Source organism: Salvelinus namaycush, chromosome 3 (genome assembly GCF_016432855.1).
Source record: "Salvelinus namaycush isolate Seneca chromosome 3, SaNama_1.0, whole genome shotgun sequence".
In the NCBI taxonomy this organism is placed as follows: Eukaryota; Metazoa; Chordata; class Actinopteri; order Salmoniformes; family Salmonidae; genus Salvelinus; species Salvelinus namaycush.
The window spans coordinates 791,857-792,232 of record NC_052309.1 but is presented as its reverse complement, the minus strand read 5'-3'; positions in this window follow the sequence as shown (position 1 = coordinate 792,232).

Below are 376 nucleotides of genomic sequence, written 5' to 3'. Positions count from 1 at the left end.
ACTAACCAGCCTGATACTCCTGGCCGTCCCTGTCCCCAGTCTACCAGGGCAGGACTAGGACTACCAGGCCTGATGACTCCTGGCCGTCCCTGTCCCCAGTCTACCCGGTCGTGCTTCTGATCCAGTCTCTGCTTTTTCTGCCTGCGGCTATGGAACCCTGACCTGATCAGTGCTCACCGGACGCTCTACCTTGTTCCGGACCTGCTGTTCCACCCTTTCTCTCTCTACCAGATCTGCTGTCTCGACCTCTGAATTACTCCTGAGGTGCTGAACTGCTGTACCTTCCATAACCACTGTGATTATTATTTGACCCTGCAGGTGATCTATGAACTCTTGACCGTCTTGCAGAACGATCTGGCATAAGGTTTCTTCCTAG